General features: G+C 32.7%; 1 non-coding gene across 1 annotated transcript; it reads left to right on the top strand.

Moving 5' to 3' along the window:
• The first annotated feature begins 2,343 nt into the window (after positions 1-2,343).
• On the top strand, positions 2,344-2,450 carry LOC133833455 (small nucleolar RNA R71). Its single transcript, XR_009892833.1, has one exon. It is a non-coding gene; the product is annotated as a small nucleolar RNA R71 (small nucleolar RNA).
• The last annotated feature ends 7,934 nt before the right edge of the window (positions 2,451-10,384 follow it).

Raw genomic sequence — 10,384 nt, 5'->3', positions numbered from 1 at the left:
ATTTAGACTCTGTGTCGTTGGCCAAATCAAGGGTCAACAAAAAGGTAATGGAAAATGGTCTTTTCTAGGAACATTATTTAGCTTTCTATAGTCTATGCACACTCTCCACCCTGTTTGTACTCTAGTAGGGATTAACTTATTTTTCTCATTTTCAACAACTGTGATCCCAGACTTCTTAGGCACAAATTGAACTGGACTAACCCATTGACTATCAGAAATAGGGTAAATTATACCTTCATCTAATAATTTTATGACCTCTTCTCTAACTACTTCTTTCATATTTGGATTTACCTTTCGTTGACATTCCCGTGAGGTTTTAACATTCTCTTCTAGATGGATTATATGCATACATATGGATGGGCTAATTCCTTTAATGTCTCCAATGGTCCAACCTATGGCTTCTTTATGTTTTCTAAGGACATCTAACAATTTATCTTCTTGTTCTTTATCTAAGGCAGATGCTATGATAACAGGTAAGGTTTCAGACTCTCCTAGAAAAGCATGTTTTAAATTTTCTGGCAAAGGTTTAAGGTCTAACTTTGGAGACTCGGAAATTGATTGAACATGATCTAAAATTGAAAAAGGTTCAACTTTGGTTTCATTTACGGGTATAGACTCTAGCAAAGAATTCACATCATCATTAGTATCATCAACATGCAACTTCATACCAAAGTATTTTTCATAGAAGTCAAGTAAGTCATTTCCATCTTCTTCACAAATACTATCTATCATGTTAACTTAATGCACTTCCTCACACTCAACAGATTAAGCAACATTAAATACATTCAATTCAACAGTCATATTTCCAAAAGATAACTTCAAAATACCATTACGACAATTAATGATTGCATTAGATGTAGCTAAGAATGGTCTACCTAAAATGATAGGAATTTGAGCATGCACATTTTCCACAAGTTAAGTATTAAGAACAATGAAGTCAACAGGAAAGTACAATTTATCAACTTTTATCAAAACATCCTCTATAATGCCTCTAGGAATTTTCACAGAATTGTCGGCTAATTGAAGAGTTATAGAAGTAGGTTTTAGTTCACCAAGACCAAGTTTCTTATAAAGAGAATAAGATAATAAATTCACACTAGCACCCAAATCAAGTAAAGCCTTGTTAATAAAATGATCACCAATAATGCATGAAATTGTGGGACACCTATGATCTTTATATTTAACAAGACTCTTATATTGAATAATGGAACTAGCTTATTCAGTTAAAAATACCTTTTTAGGAACATTAGTGTTTCTTTTTACAGTACAAAGATCCTTCAAAAATTTAGAGTAGGCAGGGATTTGTTTAATGGCATCTAAGAAGGGGATATTGATACTAAATTGTTTAAAAACTTCTAAGATGTCTCTATATTGGCCACCTTTTTTAATTGGAAGTAATCTTTGTGGGAATGGGGCTTTTGGAATGAAAAGATGGATTGGAGTATCCTTATTTGAAGAGTCATTGACATTAGAACTAGAAGGTTGACTCTTTTCTTTTTCTTTTTCAATCTCGGGTATGTAATCGGGTTTGAAAATGTTCTTTCCGGACCTAAGAGTTGAAATTAATTTGACTTCTCCATTATGACGAGACTTTCCTATCTCATATTGACTAGGGAATGTTCCTTTTTCTCTATCAGCTAAAGTAGTAGCGAGTTGTCCTACTTGTGTCTCGAGTTTGGTAATTGATTGAGAATGATTTTGTGGGATTTGTTGAGTGGATTGCATAAATTATTGTAAAGTATCTTCTAAGGAATGTTTCCTTTGTTGAGAATATGGTTGATTTTGTGGGGCATGAGTTTGGTTTTGCGTGTTGTATTGGTGCCCTTGATTCATTGGAGGTTGGTTTTGTCTCCATGAAAAGTTTGGATGGTTTCTCCAATTTGGATTATAAGTGGATGAAAATGGGCTATCATTTGGTTTCCCATAAGTATGAAGAGCATTGGCCTCCTCAGAAAAAACTTCTTGGTAGGAAGGACACGATTGGGAATTATGGCAAGGACTATAACATATATAACAAACATCTTTTCTTGGTTGTATTGGAGAATTAATAGTTTGACTTATTGCTAAAGCTTCTACTTTTCTCGCTAATTTGTCTAAGGATGTTCTTAAGTCTAATTCATCTTTTACTTCATACCTTCCTCCTCTTTTTGGTGAATTAGTTGACATAGACCTAGGATCAAAATAATTCCATTGTTGTGAATTGACAGACAAATCTTCAAGGGCGTCCCAAGCCTCTTGTCCTTGAATTTTTTTTTAAAAAAATCGGTATGCATAGATTGAATCATTTCACAATTAGAGGGAGTCAAACCATCATAAAAATATTTTACAAGTCTCCATTTTTCAAAACCATGATGAGGACATTTTAATAATAAACCTTTAAATATTTCCCAACATTCATAAAACTCTTCATTATCTTTTTGAAAAAACTCAGAGATTTCTCTCCTTAGACTATCAGATTTAGACATAGGAAAAAATTTAAGCAAGAATTTATTATAAGTTGATCTCATGTAGTTATAGGCCCTGTGGGAAGGGAATTTAACCAAGTTTTTTATTTATCTTTTAATGAAAAAGGGAATAATCTTAGGTTGACCGACTTATCAGAAATTTTTTGAAATTTAAATGTTGAGCAAATTTCTAAGAATGTAATGATCCTCTCTATCTAACCCATAAAAAGATTGCAACAATTGAATGATTGATGGTTTAAGCTCAAAATGGGTGGCAGAAGTGGTAGGAAAAACAATACGTGAAGGAGCATTAGATGAAATAGGTGCAAAATATTTAAGCAAAGTTTTTTCAGGCACAACATTTTCATCAACATGATTTCTATTAATATTAGCAATGGGTTCCATGGTGCTCAAATTTTTACTAACACTTTCAATTACAAACAAAGATAAACATCTTTTTACTAATAAATTTTTAGAGTTACGTTCCTAATGATGCATACAATTTTCACAAACAAGGCAACAAAGATAATCTCAAACAAACAATTTTCTGATGTGGAGGATCAGTTAAAACCGCAACCATAGAGCATACTTGAATTTTTAGAGATTTCACAACAATATAATTTTTATGGTTTACTTGTCCCAGGCCTATTTGATTCAACTTACTTGCACACTACTAACAACTCCCCCAGGTTAATTAGTAGAGGTGGATTGGGAAATTTATTCAAATTTCCTTTAAGCAAAGGTTGCTTATGGTGAAAGGAGAAGATTTAGGTTTTTTTTCAAGTATTTTTCACAATTACACAATAATATGATAAGAGACGAAGAAAAATAAGGTAAAATTAAATAAAGCTATAAAAAATTAGGCAAGAGTAGGGAGGCATAGCATGCCATCAACCATAACAATAAGATAAAAGACTAGGAGGCGAAATTGTCATCAACTAGCTAGGAGGAAAAATTGTCATCAACTAGTAAATTGCAAAATATATATATATAACAACAAGATAAATAAAGAAAATTACAACAAAGTTTAGGAGGCACAAGTGTCGTCAACTAACGAAGATATACAAGAAATAAAAACTACAACAAAGTTACAACAAAATTAGGAGGCACAAGTGCCATCAACTATAAAAATTAAAAAGATAGAAAGGAGGAACAAGTGTCATCAACTAAAAAAAATGCAATAAATATAAATACATAAATATTTAAGTAAGTTTTTTTTTAATGGGTGGTAGAACCGTCCAAAATTTTCTTTTTATCTAATTTTTTTAGTTTTTATATAAATATATATTTTTGTATATATAATTTTTTTGTAAGTGCAAAAATTAAAATAACTAGTAGAAGAATTCACTAACCTTGAGAAAAAGTTTGTTTCTTTACTTGCAACTCTCCGGCAACGGCGCGAAAAACTTGATGGACCCAAAATGGGTATGTTTTAAATATTTATATCGCAAGCGCACGAATCGTTCATATAGAATAGTGATTGTGTAAGCAAGGATGTCAAACCCAAAGGAGATGTCTAAAATAAAAAAGAAAACTATTTTAAACCAAAATTAATAAATTCTAACCTAGCTCCAAGGATTGATGAGATTTAATGTCAAGAACATAAAATAAAAGATTTCAAATAAAGTTATTTAAAAGAATAAAAATAAACCAATTATGATTTGAAAATAAATTGTAAAAGAAAGATTATTAAGATATTAGAATCCACAAAATGCAAGTTTAATAATACTTGTTAGTATATTGATTCCCAAGTTTTAGTTGATAGTTAAAATAAGTCAAACTATCATTTTCCAAATAGATTTATAATTTTAAGCACAAATTATTTCTAAAATGATAGGATTTTTCTTCACTTTTAAAAAAATATATAATTTCAAAGTATTTAATGTGAATCAACCTAATGAAATAATAAAAAATCAAATAACATTTATAAGGAAAAACATAATAATTTTGTTCTAAGCATTGGATGTGTACAATTTAGTGACACATCTAACACAAAGAATATTACGTTTTTCAAAATGAAGAACAAAGCACAATATTATCTAACAATCCCAAATATAAGATAATAAAGATGAAAGACATATATTGTAACGTCCTGCGTTTTGGGTACCTTTAAATGACTCAGGTCGAGATTTTTCCCCGAGTTAAGAATATTATTTTAAATAATATTATATTTGTTTATAATTTATTTCCAAAAGTTATTTCTTGCCAAATTATGAATTTTGTGATTAAAAGTCAAGATAAGACTTTCGGTCTTGGACCAACACAAAAACCCTAATCGGGTAAAAATCTCGTAAATAAAATGAAAAACTATGAAAAATATATTTTGGGCATAAAATACATTCATAAAAATTAAATTTTGGTCAAAAATAATAAACCTAAGAGAAAATGGAAATTTTAGGGCATTTTGTGTTAAATGTTTAATTTTACCGAATTGGGGAATTTTATTCCATGAATGGACCTTAGGTTAAATTTTATTGTGTGATGAAAAAGGTTATAGAAAATCATTTTGGATTTTTCTTCTTAGGAATTAATTATTAAACATTAAAATATATATATATAACATAAATAAAATAAGTGGTGGCCAACCATGTGAAGGAGTTTATTTGGGTGGACCAAATTGTTTTAGTTTAATCCCCATTTTAAATATTAGGGTTAATGGCATCAAGTGGCCATAGTAAAAACACTCAAGTGTTTAAGATATTTAAGAGTTGTCTAAACTCTTCTAACCCTCCCCAAAACCGACCCCCTCTCTCACAATCACTCTCATATTTTTTTAAAAATTCTCTCTCAAGTTTTATCTCCATTTTCAACCATCAAGAACACTAAGAAAGCTTGGAAGCTTAAGCTTGGTCTAGGAAGGGTTTCCCTAAGGTAAAGTTTCAAAAAACTTGACTTTTGTAAAGTTTTTAACCATAGGTCTTTCAATAGCTAATTATATATGTTGTTGGGGGAGTTGGTTAAGGTTTTGAAAGAGTTTTGAAGGATCCAAAGCTAGTAGAAACATCCAAACCTAAAGCAAGAACAACAAGAGGTAAAAAGTTTACTTTTATGGTTGTTATTGTATGGTTTTTATTTTTTAAGCATTATGTTGTATATTTAATGCTTAAAGTTTCTTATTAGTGATGTAATAAGGCTATGGTAGTTGCTTTATAATTTTTATGATGCATGTGTGTTAATTTTTGAAAATAGGGACCAAAATCCCTAAGGGTTTTGTTGAAAACCGTAAAACAAAAATACAAGTTTTGAGTTGTAACTTCCAAGGGGTCAAGCATCCACTGTATATTGATTTTGTAAAATTAAATTATACTGTGATGTTTTTGAGATTGAGTACATAAAATTGAGCTTTTGAAACACTAAAAACTGTTTAGAAATAATTGAGTTATGTTATTTCAAAGTTTAGGTAAAAAACTGTTTTTTTTCATATTCTTAATTTCCCAATCAAGTTTGGATAGCAACTGTATAGGTAAAATGAACCCTGTTTTTTCTAAAAATTAGTGAACATATTCTTGGCATAACCTAGTATTCCACTGTAAGATTTGATAACAAAATACTGAACGGTTTGAAAGTTATTAAGTTCCAAAGTTTAGAAAAAATAAGGACTTGAAAATAAGGTCATTTTTACCTCATTATTTGGAAAATATTTTCACCAGTCAAAAATGCTCATTTTGACCTAAGATTTTACAAAGTCCTAAATAACATACCAAAAATGGAATTGAGAAATTTCGGTAACAATTGGGTAAGTAAATTTCAAGTTATGACCTAACAAAATATGTAGTTAAAAACGTGAAGAATTGGGTTTTCACACTTGGTGTAAAAATGGGATTTTGGAACTTAAGGTAAAAAGTACAATTGTGCTAATTACAAGATAAAAACTTGGTAAGTCTTGAAAATATATTTTTGACCCAAAATACCACTTTGAGATTTGTGAAGATTATTTTTATTAAAGAATTTTTATTCTTTCTAAAAATAAAATATTTAAATTATTAATAAGTTAATAAATTAAAAAGGGGTTTAAAACCCTATATTTTGAGAAAATAATATAGTAAATTATTTTTCTAGTAAGTAAACTTGATTAATTGACTTCGAAAAAATTAACTAGTCAAGATAAGAAAAAAATTCGATTTTCCTAATTAAGTTAAAATTATGCTATTTTCTTAGAACGGATTTTAAAGATTAAAAACCTTAAGAAAAATAAAAGGAAAATTAAGAGATTATTTTCTTGAAAAATATAATTAAGGAATTTAATTAATATTCTCTGGATATAATCCTGGCTAAAATCTTTTATATATTTAACCTCTTGTTGAAAGTACGGGTTAATAGCGGAACTTTTAAAGAATAAGATTTTTAGCGGATTGTGGGAAAATATTATTGCGATACCCAAGCCGAAGTATCGAGACCATAGGATAGGTCTCCCCGAGACTTAGGGTTTAGTCTCAAATTTTTTAGTATGAATTTCTTGAATGGGTTTAAAGCCAAATAAGGATCTTTAATCCTTACAAACGATTTTTTTAAAATGACCAAATTGCCCAAAATAATAATAATGAATTATGAAGTGCCATAATTAATCTGAGTATAGTGTATGGATAATTACATTATTGGCTAAGCATAACTGGATTATACATTGGAGGGTGAAATCTTGCTGAGAGCAAAGGACTCCAAGTCAACTTCTATTGTGTGGCTACAACATGAAACGACTATTGTATTGTATGTTAGTATAGAGACACATGAAAATATATACAATGTCGTAGAAAGTTTGCATAGAGACGTTAGTCTAGTGGTTGCTGATTCAGAAAATATGAACGGTAGATTTCCGTCATATTCTAGACGGCTGATCCCCATCACACTGCTTGATTTTATTATGTTCGGTTCATTACTGGGACGAGTGGCCAAGAGGTGAGGATTGCGGGTTTAAACCTAGGGGTGCCAAAATGAATGGGACCTGGGGCCCTCATGCTTATTTAATCAGTGAACAGTTAAAACCCGAGCCGTTACATATATGAAGAAGAAAAATCCATAAACTTTGTTGCATTACAAGGGAAACCAACATACAACATAAATACTATCTAGTCACAAGTTGCTTCATCATGATCTTAATAATCTTATGAAAAATATTAGAAGCACATAACTAGAATAGAAATTACAAAATAAAAAGAAGACATACTTGAACAATGCTCTTGAAAAACACTAAAATGGAAGAGAGAATGGTAGAGAGAAATGGTAGAAAAGATGATGGTTACCCAAAAATTAAGCACCCACAAATGGTCTTGAAATTACATATTTATAGCCAAAATGAGATTATTAAAATAATCAATTTAAATTAATTAAATTGATTAGATTAGTTGAATTAAGAATAATATGACAAGTAGGGGTAAATTTTAGGGTGTAATGATGATTTTGTGGTGAAAATGTGTAGAAAAATTGGGTAAAAATGTGGCACTTTTGGACATTAGGACAAGGGGACAAGGGAGCCATGTTGGGCTCAATGGGAAAATGGCAAGTGGCTTGGTGGGCTGGCAGGAGGTTGGGCCGTGGGCTGCTGGCAGGTGGCAGGTGGCACAGGCCCAAGTGGCTGGGAGAAGGGCTGCAGGCGGCTGGGCTTGAGCATCGTGGGCCTAACTGGGTGAGCCCGTGGGGAGCAACTGAGATGGTTGGTGGGCCTGGGCCGTGGTTGGACTGGGCAGGGGCTTCGGGAGGCCTTTCATAAATACAATTTTTTTCCTTTCTTTTCCTTGAAAATGCCACTTTTTCCTTCATTTTTCTTGCTTTTCAAGAGCAAAAATGCAAAAAAATTATCTACAAATTAAACATAAATTAAATCATAATTAAATATTTTCAATGATAAAATAAATCATATTAATTCTTTGAAAATACTAATTAAAACTTCATTTAATTTCACATTTAAGATCAATAAAAAATGCTCTTTTTTGACTTCTAACTTAATAGCAATAATTCAAATAATTAAAGTACAACATATTATAATAAAATATCTATAAAAACACACAAAAATCTATAAAATTACAATAAGACTAATAAAGTCAAAATTACTTAAAAACTTAATAAGTTACTTAAAAACTCAAAGACTAAGCAACAATTAGTATAAAAATGTGGTAAAATAACTCTATTTTGTAGAGTTATCATTGAACAGTGTGCATAGTGATGATGAGGCCAAAGTCCCTAAAAAGCCAAGAAGAAACTTCAACCCAAACATTAATTTCAAAGATTTCAAATTTGTGCTTGGAATGGAGTTTGAGACTGTTAAATTGAGGCATGCCCTTAGAGATCATTTCTTTGCTAATGACAAAGAATATGTTTTTATCAGTAATGACAGAAATAGAATCAAAGTGAAATGCTAGGGTGTTGGATGTGAATGGATGTTGTACGCAAGTTTCTCAAAGGCTAATGGGAGTACATTCAAAGTGAAGACCTTGGTAAAGAAGCATAACTGTGGAGTAGTGTTTGACAACCGTCTTACTACTTCTAGGTGGTTGGCCAAGTACTTCTTAGATGAATTTAGGATGAATCCAAACATGAGTTATTTAACTTTTAGAGAGAAGGCATTAAAGACAATATACACCCATGTGTCAGAATGGATTTACTATAGGGCAAAGGTAATAGCTACAGTCGTGTTGGAAGGTAGCGTTGTTGAGCAATACGCCATTTTAAAATATTATTACAAAATGCTTATCGCTACAAATCTAGGAAGCACAACAAAGCTTAAGAAAAAAATTGTTGATTAGAAAAGGATGTTTGAGAGGGTCTACATATGCTTAAAAGCTTGTAAATAGGGATTCAAGGCTGGATGAAGACCTATAATTGGTATTGACAACTGCTTTCTCAAGGGTTACTCCAAAGGTCAAGGCCGAGAGCCTCGAGATTTTAAATGACTCGCAACTTGTAGTTGATTAGGCACTTAGGGAGTACCACGCCCGGGGGACAAGAATGGCTGCTTACTTGGTGAGACCCAAGAAATGTTACATATATTCAAAAAATTCACCATTCAACAAGTGCCACGAGAACAGAACTCTAACGTTGATGCCCTGGCCAAGCTTGCAACAACCAAGGATGTTGAACTAATAAATGTAGTCCCCATTGACCATTTGGCTTCTCCGAGCATCTCAGCCCCCAAGGAAGTGGAAGCAGTCCAAACCCAGGACAGTTGGATGGAGCCCATAGTGAAATATCTTGTATTTGGGGAATTATTGCAGAATAAGAAAGTAGCTCGGAAACTGCTTTACCAGGCCCTCAGTATGTTTTCAAGGACATCAAACAGTACAGGCGAGGATATTCATTGCCCTTGCTCCAATCTGTGTCTAGGCAAGAGGCCAATCTGATACTTCGAGAAGTGTCATGGCTTTTGCGGGGACCACGCCGGGGGCAGAGCCTCACCAAGAAGATCTTGAGACAGGGATACTTTTGGGCCACCATGAAAAGAGACACGATGGACTACGTCAAGAAGTGTGACAAGTGCCAACACTTCACAAATATACCTCGAGCTCCTCCAAATGAAGTCACCTTGATGACCAGCCCTTGGCCCTTTGTTGTTTAGGGGATTTACCTTATCGGGTCATTGCCCACGGGAAAAGGAGAAGTGAAGTATGCAATAGTGGTGGTCGGCCACTTTACGAAGTGGGTCGAGGCCAAGCCACTCGCTATAATCACTTCTAAGAAGGCACTGATTTTCTCATCAGGAACATCGTTTGTTGTTACGGGCTCCCAAGGAAAATAGTCTCCGATAATGGCTTGCAGTTTGACAACGAGGTGTTCACAGACTTCTGTCAGCAGCCCGGGGTTGTGAAGAGCTTTTCCTTTGTGGCCCTCCCGCAGGAAAATGATCATGTGGAAGCAGTCAACAAGACGCTCAAAGCCACCTAGAAGAAAAGGCTTGAACAGGAGAAAGGCGCTTCGCCGGATGAGCTGCCCAGAGCACTGTGGAGTTACCG

Source organism: Humulus lupulus, chromosome 4 (genome assembly GCF_963169125.1).
Source record: "Humulus lupulus chromosome 4, drHumLupu1.1, whole genome shotgun sequence".
Lineage (NCBI taxonomy): Eukaryota > Viridiplantae > Streptophyta > Magnoliopsida > Rosales > Cannabaceae > Humulus > Humulus lupulus.
This window is presented reverse-complemented; position numbering and strand designations above follow the sequence as displayed.